Here is a 13,143-nt window from a genome sequence, read left to right as displayed (position 1 = left end):
CAGAATACTTGATAATTGGTAACAACTTACCTATAATCCTATGTTAAAAATGAAAGACAAATCCTGGTAATGTTCACAACATAAAAATACTAATTTGCCATGCTCAAGGATCATGGTTTAGATGAAGTGCAGGTCTGCTAGAGTGTAACAAGTCAAGGGTGTAGCTTCAAATACAACAAGTGCACAAAGACATCCTTGCCTCAGTAGAAAAAAATATCAACCTGAATTAAAGAACATAAATTCAAAGTTTTTTTGTGCTGCATTGCATGGAAAATAATTTTTAAACAAATACAGCCCATTTTGGCAACTTTCAAGATAAAAGACTCATCCTCTCCCTGCAGACACTGGTGAATAGCAAAGTAGTTTAAATGTCTGTTAAAGGTTCAGTGAAGGAGAAGTAAGAAGAGATCACCTCCTGGATTACAATGATGGTTTTGGTACCTCGGGAAGAATATGGGAGAGGGTCTGTCAGCGCTGTAAAAATTGGAAACCTTAAAACATGCAGTTCAGCATTCACAGCTAGTGTTACAGTGTAAATAGCTGCTCTGAGAATACAAGTCACAGGAGTTTAAGCAAAAATGTAAAAATGAAAATAGTTTTGAGAAGCTGTACAAAATGCGTATGAGTCACACTGCCGCCATTCTATTTACAGGGAAGTTAAAAATGATTCCCTTATGTCTAGCATGACTTGTATAAAGGGGCTGAAAGTGGATTCTGAAATAAAAACTTCCAAAATCACTTTTCAGGGGCAGTTCCATTGAGATATATCAACCATACCCACTTAATGATTCTGATGCATTAAAATAGTAAGATTGCAAAAATATAATGAAATAACTGAAATGTAGTGGCAAACATTATTCATTTATGTGCTTTTTTTTTTGACTGAGTTAGTCCCACTAGGCCAACAGCCTCTTTTCAAGTGAGACCTCAGGTGGTAATTATGCTGACTAGGGGAAATTTGCTAGGATGTCTAGGAACTTCTGCAACTCTGCTTAAGTGCTGTGGCATGCTTTACATCCACCTGAGGTCCCACCAACTCAGGCATTTGGGGTTTTGATGGGACATCGGTTTGACATCTCATCCAAAGGATGGCACACCCAGCAGTGCAGCACCATCTTCATGCTGCATTGCAGTGTTAGTAATGGAAAATTAATTCATGTGCTTGGTGTGGGAATAGAACTCACACCCTTCTGGAACAAAGGCAAATGTGCTGATTGTTGAGCTACTGATTCTGCAAACAAACCTATGTTAGTTTTCCAGACCCTTTAAGGAAAACAGCTTTGAGAAAGACAAAAAAACTGTTCCAAGCAAATGCGGCAACATGAGCTGTCTAGCATTCTGTTTTTAGTTTGCTGCAATAACTCCAAAAGCAGCAATTTAGATCTGAATGTTTTGGTATAGTAAAATACCTCTCAATTTATATGGACAAGAATTCTGGACAAAGGCAAAATTAATGGGGATGGGGGGGGTAAAATCAGGAATGCTTTTTAAATATTACTCTAATTCAGTTAAAAATTAATACTACAACATGTTTTGCATCAATATGTATTTTGTGAACAACAGTGAGAAGTATAAAATTCTAATGACTACCATTACTAAGTGCAATCACAAATGATTTACCAGAAGATAAAAACTGTGAGGGACAGGAAAACAATTGCAGCAAACCTGGTGACATTCCCTAAAAATAGAGAGAGTTGAGAGGTATAGATTCCGCTGACAAAGGAATGTCTCATCACAATAACCGATTCCTGGGTTTCAATACTTTTTTTTGGCCGTGCAGGGTTTTAAATGTTGCACTTCTGATTTTATGAATGTTGGTATAACTGTGTATGAACAAGTCCAAGCAGCATACCTCTCAGCTGTCTAGATTTTCTCAGAATGTCTGGATTTTTGGCCCATATTTTTGGTCTGTTCTTCATAAAATTTTAGTTTTTTGGCTCGGTAACTAACAATCATTGAGGATTGAAAGCAAAAAATTAGTGACAGGTGTTTGCATTTCAGACTTCATACTCTTCAGAAAATTCGTGCTAATGCAAAATCTTTTCTCTTATTGTAGATCAGCGTGTACACACTGTGTGCTGTGTCTTTAAGAAGCATGTCAAAGATGTAACATGCATGTATAAATGTCAAGCACGTGCCATTCCTAGTCCATTTTGTGAGTGCAGCCAGAGAGTAAGCATGTATGATTGCAGCAGTTAGTTTGTATAAGTTAAGTTAAGGTCAGTAAACTTCTATCGTGATGTGTTTGTATAGAATAAAGCTGCTTGAATAGAACCCACAAAGACTCTTCTATTGTTTCCAAAGTAGGAGAATCACATGGTGTCAGAACCAGGATTGCAGAGAATATTTGGAGCTATGAGGTGCAGAAATGACAGTGAAGGTTAACTAAGAGAAACGAGCATGGAAAAAAGCCAGAAAAGAACCAAAGAGAATGAGAATGTGCATGAACTACATGTTTTATAAAAAAGATAAAACGGAGCATTACAAAGGCACAAACTGCATCATTAAACAAGCGGGTGGCACCTAAAGTTTATTAACTAAGGGAAATGTTTAAAATAATGACATTTGACAAAACAAGCATGTTTAAGGCAAAACGGGCATGTTTAGAGTAAAACGAGCACAAGAAAAGTACAACAGTCATGAAAAGAGATTAAATGAGCAAAACGAATATATTAAGGGCAGAAAAGGGCACATTAAATTGCAACTGCATGTTTTTTGGCAAAGTGCTGTGTTTTGGCATAGGCTTCATATTGTATCAAAGTCATAACTAAAGTTATTCAAGATATCCCAAAGTGTGTAAAAGTGCTTACAGTGTGTGCTTATTACTGTGTATGTACTTCAAAGAGTTTATTTGTGTGCAAAAGTGCAACCATTTCATGAAGTGCAGTCAAAGTATAGCCATTTCAGAAAGTTTCTTGTGCTGGGTGCATCTGTTCACAAAGTGCCACCATTGTAGAGTGTTTCTTGCACTGTAAAGAGTTGCCTAGCAAGGTATCACCATTTTAGGAAAATTTCAGTACGCTGTGTACAGTTTATTTGCAAAGTGCAAATACTTTGAAATGTTGTTGACTCTGAGCTTCTCTTGCCCAGTTCATCTGCATCATGAAGTCATTTGAAATATTTCTTAAAATGATGATAGATTACTTTTGCAAGACAATAATTTCAAGAGTGTTACAGTGCCCTAGAAACTTGTTTCACAAAATCCAGTTACATAGAGACTTGGATCACACAGTTGTTTGATATGTTTTTTGTACTGATAGGTGATTTCTTGCAATACAATAAGTTTGAGAGTATTACCGTGCCCGAGAGAAACTAATTTCACAAAGTTCAGTTATACAGAGGCTTGTTGTGCAAAGATAAAAAATACTGGTATAAATTTCTGGCATATGTGTATATGTATGTGTTCATGCTAATTTGCAAAACCTTCACTGGTATGTATTAAATATGGCAGACGGATTTTGAAAGCCCTTACCACTTGTATTTGATCAGAATGTTGCAGAGAATTGGAGAATATTTGAGCAAGAGTATGATATTTTTATACAAGCAGCTTATTCAGATAAAGATGCATGCACCAAAGCATTTATTAAACCTAGCTGAGTCTGAGGCCATAGAAAGAGAGCATTCATTTGTGTATGCATCAGCAGTATATGAGGGAGAAGGTGGAAATCATCATATTGTTGTACGGCTGAATCAAGGGAAGATCCAGAGTGTTTGAAGTACAAGTTTAGAGAGATGTGTAACCCCCAGACAAATATTACATTAGAGAGGCATTTGTTTTATACAAGAGATCAGAAAACAGGGAAAACTTTTGCAGCTTACATGACTGACCTGAGAAACAAAGCTAAGATGCGTCAGTTTTGTGACTTAAAAGATGGGTTAATAAAGGACAGGCTCATGTGTGATATTAATAGTGCTGCTGTGAGAAAGACCTTGCTTCATGACAGTGATTTAATGTTGAGTAAAGCCATAGAGATTTGTCAGATCCATGAAGTCATAGAAAAACACACAAGTATGCTTGCGAGAGACAAGAGCATGGTTTTAGCAGGCTGCAGTGTAAATGCAACACATGGCAAACAGAAGTAGACCTAAGCAGATTGCAGCCACTGCCCCTGCTAGCTCGCCAGGGAAACCACGTAGCTTTCCAGCAAGTTCTAAGACTAGTTCAGTTAAGGGAGCATCCTCAGTGCAGTACAGGCGTGAATCAGCAAAACCCAAGTCCAGCTTTATTGTAAACTGTTGCAATTGTGGTGCAAATCATGAATCTAACAGATAGAAATGCTTAGCATTTGGTCAACAATATCACAAGTGTAAAAAATGGAACCATTTTCAAAAGTTTTTCAAATGAAGTAAACCTCACACAGTTGTAAAGAAAGGTCACAGAAAAAGCAAGTTGATTCAGCTTTCTATGTAGATGGTGTATCAGTGCTTGGTGAAAGAGTTGATGCAGTGAATTTATTAGCAGAGTGAAGTGTTTTGTACTGTCCAGATCAATGGTAAATCCACAGAGCTTAAAGTAGACACTGACCAGTACAGTCTTTATTGGGCCTCAAAGATAGTTTGAGAATGAATTTGCTTTCTTTTACCATAGAGGTTCATCACAAAAGTGCATCTACTAGATCCAATTTTTCTGAAGCCATTTTCTCAGAGTATGCTGATGTTTTCGACTACAAGCTGGGCAAACTTCCAGTTGTGTATTTCATGAAGATAGATCCAGAGGTCACTCCAGTAGTCAGGCCAGCAAGAAAAGTTCCGATAGCTATGCTGAATAAAGTCAACGCTCAGCTCGATAAAATGGTGCAGCAAGGTGTCATTTGCCCAGTCACAGAACCAAGTGCAGAGTTGTCTATGACAGCAGCTCACAAAAAAGGCTCTGATGAAATCAGAATATGTATTGACCCAAGAGATGTGAACAAAGCATTGAATAGACCTCATCATCCAATGTGCATAGTCAAAGAGGTTGCAGCCCTAATACTGAATGCCACTGTCTTTCCTGTCTTGGATGCAAAAAGTTCATTTTGGCTTGATTGCAAATCCTCATTAAAACCACTTTTGGTACCCCATTTGGCAGATACAGTTTCCCAAGGATGTCATTTGGAATAAATTATAAAAGTGAAGTCTTTCAGCATGCAATGGAGAAAATTTTTTCGGGTTATCCTTGTGCCATAATAAATGGTTTACTCGTTAGAGGCAATGGTGAAGCAGAGCATGACAGAAACCTAAAGAGAGTTCTAGACAGACCACTTGAAGTAAACTTGAATATTTTTGCTTGCGAGAACAGTCACATGATTACAACATAAATTTTCCATTTACACTATTTATAAGACAAAAAAGTTAAAAAAGCAGTTGCAATGTTTTGTGTTTTAGCACACATCCAGCTCTTTAAACATTAGAGACTTGAGAGTAAACTGAAAAGGTCCTAGATACCCCTACCCCACACACGCATAGAAAATTAAGCAAATTATTTTTATGTTCTCTTACCATTTCTAGTTATAAATCCTAAGTGACAACACCCTGCCTCCCTATCTCAGTTATTACTTCATTCTACCCACTACATTACTAATACTTTAATATTTAGTAAACACACATACAAAGTATACTTATGGAACTATGCTCAAGTATTAATTTCAGACCTTAACATGTGTGGCATGCATTCTACAAATGATTTAAACTCCTAGAAATTAGGCAATCCTTTTCATATGGGACAGTTCTTATACACAGTGTTCCCTCATCACAAAGGCAAATTGCAGTTTATCTTGTGCTTGTAAATGAATGTATTTATTCATACCTCTCAACCTCTTAGTACAAGAAATCTGGCCAAAGCCTAAAATACTTTGGGGGAACTAAGGCCCAAAAAATAGGGACATATCTTAGAAATTGCTGTTACAAACTTAGTAGTTTGAATAACAGTATTTGTGTTAGAATGCATTTTTGAAGGGTATAAAGTCTGAAAATCAAATTTATGTCATTATTTAGTGATTTCAATCCTCCTCAGTGGCTGATTTGTCAGAGAACAACAATACGTCCAAGTTTTCACAAGCAGCAAAATGAAATATTTCCTCCAATGACCCTTTCAGTTAGTAGTTTATCCAAGTTTGCACAAGTACCAAAATGAAACATCTCCCCAACAACTCCTTCAATCAGTCTCTGCAAGTTTGCACAAGCACCAGAATGAAATGTTTCCCCAATGACCCTTCCAGTCAGCAGCCTGTCCAAGTTTCCATAAGCATCAAAAGTAAATGTTTCTCCCAGTGACCCCTTCAGCAGTGTGTCCAGGTTTGCGCAAGTACCATAATGAAATGTTTCTCCCAACAACCCCTTCAGCAGTCTGTCCAAGTTTATGCAAGCATCAGAATGAAATGGTTCCCCAATGCCTTAAATCAATCTGTTAGGTTTGCATAAGCACCAAAATGAAACGTTTGTCCCAACAACCCCACCAATCAGCAATCTGTCGAGTTTGTTCAAGCACCAAAATGGAACATTTCCCCCAATGACTCCTTCAATCATCAGTTTGTCAAACTTTGCACAATCGCCAAAATGATACATTTCCCCCCAACAACCTCTTCAATCAGCAGTCTGTCTAATTTTGCACAAGCAACAAAATGCAATGTTTCCCCTAATAAACCCTTCAGCAGTCTGTCCAAGTTTGCACAAGTACCAAAAGAAAATGTTTCCCCAATGACCCCTTCAGCATCCTGTCCAAGTTTATGGAAGCACCAAAATGTAACATTTCCCTCAATGACTCCTTAAATCAGCAGTCTGTCCAAGTTTGCAGAAGTACCAGAATGAAACATTTCCCCAATGACCCCTTCAGTCAGCAGCCTTTCTAAGTTTGCACAAGCATCAAAAGGAAACATTTCTCCCAATGACCTATTCAGAAGTGTGTCCAAGTTTGCAAAATCACCTTAATGAAACATTTCCCCAATAAAACCTTCAGCAGTCTGGCCACATTTTCACAACTGCTAAAATGAAATATTTCTCCTAAAGACCCCTTCAGCATCCTGTCCAAGTATGCACAAGCACCAAAATGAAATGTTTCCCCCATGACTCCACTAATTAGCAATCTGTCAAGTTTGCAGAAGCACAAATTTGAAATGTTTCCCCCAATGACCCTTCAATCAGCAGTTTGTCCAAGTTTGCACAAGCACCAAAATTAAAAAAATTTCTCCAGTGACCCCTCCAATCAGCTTTCTGTCCAAGTTTGCAGAAGCACCAAAATGAAATGTTTTCCCCAACTTCTCCACCAATCAGCAGTCTGTCCAAGTTTGCAGAAGCACCAAAATGAAACATTTCCCCCAATGTCCCCACCAATCAGCAGTCTGTACAAGTTTGCAGAGGCACCAAAATGAAACATTTCCCCAATGACCCTTTCAGTCAGCAGTCTTTCCAAGTTTGCACAAGCATTGAAAGGAAACATTTCCTAGGCAGATCATACCTACTAAATCTGGTTGACTTCTTCGAGAGAGTCACCAAGGCCATAGATGAGGGAAAGGTGGTTCACACAGCCTACCTTGACCTCGCTAAGGCTTTCGACACCATTCCCCACTCGGGTATTACAGAAAAACTTACCAGCCTGAACATAAACCCCTACGTCATGAGATGGGTTGCCAACTGACTTACAGACAGAACTCACACGGTAAGAATAGCAGGCTCCAGGTTCGACTCTAAACCAGTCACAAGTGGTGTTCTGCAAGGATCAGTCCTGGGACCCCTACTTTTCGGCATATACTTCTCAGAAGTACAGGCAACCACAAGAGGACTATGGCTAACCAAGTTCGCCGATGACTACAAACTGGGAGCCATAATTGACTCACTGGCTGACATGGACATCCTCCAAAAGGGCCTTACTGAGATGGACACCTGGTGTCAAAGTCATGGCCTCAAGCTAAATGCCAAAAATGCATAGTCATCCCGTTTGGGAAAAAAAAACACCCACAAATTACCACATAGGTGGAAGCCCCCTTAATACAGAAGAGGTAATAAGAGATCTGGGGACCCAGGTAGATAGTAATCTCTCCTTTGACAATCATATTGCCAAACTAGTTAGGAAATCCTTCTATGTGGCCCATCTAATTACTAAAGGGTTCACATCTAGAAATAAAGAGGTTATAGTTCCCCTCTACTCATCACTCATTAGACCCATCATAGAGTACAATGCCACATTTGGGATGTACCTCACAAGACACTTCCAACAGCTGGAAAGACCACAAAAGTACCTCACCAAGAGGATTACTGATCTCAAACATATGTCCTAAGCAGCCCGACTGAAAAAACTCCGGCTGTACTCAGTGGCATATCGCTTACTCAGAGGTGATCTCTGCCTGACTTACAAAGGCATGTCCAACTAAGAATTGATGGACATGGTCCACCTAAAGAAATCCAAGGCACTGCGAACCATGCACTCTAGTGAGCTAAACCTCGCCACAACAATAAATAGAACATGCTGGAGGGATAGATTCCTGTCACACAGACTCCCCATGCTTTGGAACAAAATTCCAAATTACATCAGGCAGAGCCCCTCACTAACACTCTTCAAGAGAAACCTTGATGAGTGGATGGGTAACAGAAAATGCACTCCTGGGATCACTTCATTGGCTCTGCTTGACAGAGGATTACTTAATTAATCAATGGAGCGGTGAAAGCCGACACACTCTGGCTAGGCTTATAAATGCCCTCGGGCAAATAGCTTAGTACCTACCTATGAACCTATAACCTATAAACCTATTTCTCTCAATGACCCATTCAGCAGTGTGTCCAAGTTTGCAAAATCACCTTAATGAAACATTTCCCTACTGAAATCTTCAGCAGTCTGTCCAAGTTTTCACAAACACTAAAATGAAATGTTTCTCCCAAAGACCCCTTCAACATTCTGTCCAAGTTTGCACAAGCTCCAAAATGAAATCTTTCTCCCAAACAGTTCCTTCAGCAGTCGGTCCAAGTTTGCATAAGCACCAAATAACCCTTCTTACTTGAGAGACTCAGACTTGGTGTTTTTCTCTGCTTTCTGTGGCACCAGTGATGTAGCCAAAGACATTCCCCAGGATTCAGCAGGCCCAGCACGCTGTGCAGGACTAGTGCAGGACCTCCAGCAGGCAATATGTTTGACGTGTGATCCAGGAATGAGCTGCAGGGAGGTGCACGAGCGCTCCTGCACTAGTACTGCACAGACTCAGCTCCTGTATGCAAATTACCCCATTTGCAAGTGAAATCCATGCAAATGAGATGAATTTCAGATCCAGGAAGCTGGAAGCTGGCCGTGCAGGACTAGTGTAATCTACAGAAATGTACTTGGTTAGTAACCGAGTACATTTCTGCAAACTACAAGACACAACCAAGACAACTTCAAATAAAGGCTGTATATTATGTAGAAAGCATGCCAATGGCCAAATATATAGCCCCTGGCATGGAAAACAGTTGCAAAAATAAAAAAAATGACCTTTTTTTTTTTAGCCGATCTTGGCTGTATAAGCATAGGGCAGCAGTGCACAAATGGGATTGGGTGAAAAATAAAATAAAAATCCTAAAATAAGCATTCTAACCAAAATCACTATTTTGCCATTATACTCAATGGCAGGCAGAAGACAACATGGCCAGTGAATAGTGGTTGCTAAGGGGGGAGGCTCAGTGTGGGACCTGTAACTATGCATCAGCAGGCAATCCTATGCAAATGAGGGAAATGATACTGAATCCCAGATTTGCCCTGCATGCTAGTCAGCACCCAACAGTGTAAGAGCAGGAGTAGCTTGGTGCAAGCCTAGGAGTTAGCTGACATCATAGGGGGTATGTCAGGCATACTGTAAGTGGATTGGAGCCCTGTGGCTCAGGATTGCCCTTAGCTTAGCAGAGCTAAGCAAGGGGAGGTGTGTCTGAGGCTGCCTAGTACGCTTTACATTGCTTAAACAGGTGTGAAAGCCATGCACCGGATTTTAAAGGAAAAAATAAATAAACCAGAAAATAGCAGCTCTGTGCACATTTGAACACTGTGCTTGCACGATGCGCCCCCAGGCTTAAACAGGAAGGCAATGGGAAGGGAAAACAGCAGTAGGAAGGTAATTTAGGAGAACTAGCATAGCTGGCAGGTGAAATGTATCAGAATCAGCCAATTACACAGGCAGCAGACCAGCCCAGAACACTACTATAAACTATGCAAACACCTTTCCCTCTTCTTTTTCCCACATACTCTACACCACCGGTGTGTACAAGCGGGGAAATTTTAACAAACAAAAACAACAAAATGATAGGGGCTGCAATAGCTATCATACATCAACATGTGGAAGAAGCCGAAGGTGGTGAGGATGAGAATGCTGTCAACCAACCCACAGTGAGGAGACGGAGAAGAGTGTACAGACCCAGGGTAACCTACCAGGGGCTACATGAGCTGGAGATAGTGGAGCACTATAGGGTGGACAGGGACTTCCTGCAGCAAATTGTTGAGCTGTGCTGGCCATGCCTCACACACAGAACTAACAGAGTGGAACCCTTCCCAGTGGATACCAAGTGATGTGTAGGCCTAAGAATACTAGCTACAGGTACCTTCCAAAGGCCAACTGGAGCTATAATGGGGATCTCACAGGCATCTGCATCCAGGGTACTCCACCACTTCCTGGATGCCATGTCAGCACATGCCAGTGAGCACGTATATTTCCACAACACCTGTGAGGCGTTGGCCAGCTGTATGCATCTCTTCCACCAAAGAGAATATCCTGAGGTAGTGGGTGCTATAGACTGCATGCACATATGCATCAAAGCACCACCTGTTGAGCAGGGTAGGGTCTACATCAACCACAAGGGCTTCCCCTCCATCAACTGCCAGGTTGTGTGCGATGCCCAGGGCATTATAATGAATGTGTGTGCTGGCTACCCTGGAAGCTATCACAATTCCCACATCTGGCATCTGATGCAGCTGTACCAGAGATTTGCCAGTGGGGACATCCCTTACGATCACCTAGTGGGGGATGCTATTTATGCACTGGAGCCATGGCTGATTACACCTATCAGAAATGCACACACACCCGAATAAGAACTACATAATGAGGCACACGCACAGACCAGAGTTGTAATAGAGCGTGTGTTTGGGATGCTCAAGTCATGGTTCCGGTGCATGGACACACCTGGTGGAGCCTTGCAGTACTCCCCAGCTACATGTACTCAATTGTCATTGTATGTGTCATGCTACACAATATGATCCTGTGGAAACTGCTGCAGCAGGGACAACATGGGGCAGGGCCACACAGCCCCCCAACATTGCCAAGGCCAGCATAGGCACAGAGTGACTCGGAGGAGGAACAACCTGAGCTTGCCCCAGTAGGCAGAAGAAGGTGTGCCCAGTATACCCAGGCCTTGGCAAAGAGGCAACACATAGCACATACACTGACACAGGAGGGATCAAGGGAATGACACCACTGTCTGACTCACACATACAGTAAAAGGGATGCCAAACATTACACTACCTGTGCTCAACCTTGTATAGGGAGTGTACTATGTGCATCTGACATAGGCAGCCCTCTAGCGCTATCCCCAATACTGGTACACCCACAAGGTAAGTCACTCTCCTTACCAATTGCTGAATGGAGTAGTATGTGTTGTTACTTGTATCTATGGCATGGATGTGAGCATGCAAGGGAATTGGGTGGCTGAATGGGATGTCAGCAGATAGTAGACACCTACAGTGGCACCAAGAGATTTGTAACAGATACTGGTGTCACCATAGTAGCCAGTACTACACATGATGACAAAACCCACTGCAGGAAATGTGCTGGGCCACATGTGTGTCCATATGACTCGCACATGCCAGTCAGGGAGGTTCACATACCCAACAACAGTCTCAGCCAGCAGGACAGGTGTAGACAAATACAAACAAAGGCTGTGCTAAGACCTCTGAATGATGGCTATGGGGAATCTCACCCCCCAGGCCTACACAGACAGACTACAGCAGGTCAGGCAGTGGTATGTTAGTTATGAAGGGTAGGAAGTCAGAAATGGATATGTAGGTCAATCAAACCTAACAGCTGTAGTACACTGATATGTCTCTAGTCAGCCTGATAGGTTAGAATACAGGATGTAATGGAGTACCTGACATATCAGTACAGTCATAGAAAATATGTACAAGTGTCAGGTGTGCCCCCCAATCCTATGTAGAAATGTAGAAACAGTCAGGTGTGCCCCCCAATCCTGTGTAGAAATGTAGAAGCAGTCAGGTGTGCCCCCCCAATCCTGTGTAGAAATGTAGGAAAAAGTCAGGTGTGCCCCCCCAATCCTGTGTAGAAATGCAGAAACAGTCAGGTGTGCCCCCCCAATCCTATGTAGAAATGTAGTAACAGTCAGGTGTGCCCCCCATTCCTATTTAGACATGCAGTAAAAGTCTGGTGTGCCCCCCCAATATGACGTACACATGTTGCAACAGTCAGGTGTGCCCCCCCCCCAAATCATATGTAAAAATGTAGTAACAGTCAGGTGTGCCCCCCTCCAGTCCGATGTAGACATGTAGTAACATATATGTGTAGGTATAATACCAGTGGAGCACAGATGACCTGAGGTGGCCAAGGTAGGAGGATAGATTGTAGCAATTGTACAGTATGCAGGTATGTGTGTGTTAGGTTGGTGTGTGTTTCATATTGTGTGAGAGTGGTCAGTATGTATGCATATTGAGGTTTGACCTTGTGGCCATTGCCCACTACTGCCAATGACAGAGCCAAGTCCTCACAACTGCAGTGCCAAAGACAATTCCCCCCAGTATAACACATGCTAGCAGTAAGCCATTGTAAATGTATGGTGGTAATATGTGTCACCATCTGAAAGATGGACATGGTATGATTGTTGGGCTAGATACACAAGCAGTACATAGGGAAAAGTACCCCAGACATACAGTATATAATGTGTAACCGTGAAATTAACACACCCTTGGAATTGTACATACAGGTATGCATCACATTATCTGGGCTTGTAGTAGGGAATACCGATGTCGCCTGCTCGAACACTTCCAGATCACAAAGGTGATAGGACTGATGTATTGGGAAATGGCTGATGTCCCTACACAAGCCAGCATAACTGGAATGCCTCATGCATATCTGTGAGTCAGATGCAAGTAGTGTCCATAGCACACATGCACCCAGCTCACCCAAACACCAACCACAGGTACCTCTCTGG

Source organism: Protopterus annectens, chromosome 5.part0, assembly GCF_019279795.1.
Source record: "Protopterus annectens isolate FY-2018-M chromosome 5.part0, PAN1.0, whole genome shotgun sequence".
Taxonomy (NCBI): domain Eukaryota; kingdom Metazoa; phylum Chordata; order Ceratodontiformes; family Protopteridae; genus Protopterus; species Protopterus annectens.
This window is presented reverse-complemented; position numbering follows the sequence as displayed.